This window comes from Penaeus monodon, chromosome 19, assembly GCF_015228065.2.
Source record: "Penaeus monodon isolate SGIC_2016 chromosome 19, NSTDA_Pmon_1, whole genome shotgun sequence".
In the NCBI taxonomy this organism is placed as follows: domain Eukaryota; kingdom Metazoa; phylum Arthropoda; class Malacostraca; order Decapoda; family Penaeidae; genus Penaeus; species Penaeus monodon.
This window is the reverse complement of record NC_051404.1, coordinates 45,999,420-46,000,264: the sequence shown is the minus strand read 5'-3', so window position 1 is coordinate 46,000,264 and position 845 is coordinate 45,999,420. Positions and strand designations below refer to the sequence as shown.

The window sequence follows — 845 nt, the reverse complement described above, 5'->3', positions numbered from 1 at the left end:
TTGATATCCATATCATAGAGATTGCATACCCTCTTCTCAGCTAAAACCTTTAACGCTTTGCCGTACCGTCTGATTATAAGCTTAAGTAGTGTTATCTGCTTCGTTGATAGTAAATTCTCTTAGTGTTCACCCAAGCGTGGGAAAGCTTTAGCATATTTAGTAAATACGCTACTTCATTATATTAAAAGTTCAGGGTGTACCTATATTTTTTTTGATAAATCTTATTTGATTAATGCAGCAATTATATACCGCCATCCACCGTAACCGCTTAATTTTAATGTATTTTTTAATTTCCACCCCTCAAACTACATAAGCGCGGGGTAGTTGAAACACGGCACGCCAAGACCGTAGATTTATGCACATAAACTTTATATACACATACTGTATACAAAGCAGCAATACTTTCAAGAGAGTTTGCTCGCGCTAATGGATCATCCAAAAACGCTATTGATCTTTGATAAATTTTGCCTCGTCTGAATAATGATATCAACGGCATGCAAAGAGGCTGTTAGTTTCATGGCATAATTTTCTAACGATAAACAGCGTTATTGACAATCGAGTTAATCGGTAGACCATATGCATGATCGATGCCCTAAAATGGGAATCGTTAGTGAAAATGAGAGTTTAATTACTGCGTGCTGTTTGTTAATAAACTTGAAAAGCCACTGGAAAATCTTATTAATTAGTGCAGACGGCAGTTGCAAATCGATACTGCAACATGGCTGCCGCAAGGAAAGGAACCAAACGAGGACGAAAAAATAGGACAACTGAGGTACGTGCTTCAAGGAAAAAGAAAGAGCGAAAGAAAAATCGGAGACGACTTGATGGAAATTGTATGCGTATCG

General features: G+C 37.5%; 1 protein-coding gene across 1 annotated transcript in view; it reads left to right on the top strand.

The window, feature by feature from the left end:
• LOC119585419 (Ig-like and fibronectin type-III domain-containing protein 1) overlaps window positions 1-845 on the top strand; it is a gene marked incomplete in the record, with an annotated part of 121,576 nt that overhangs the window by 114,420 nt on the left and 6,311 nt on the right.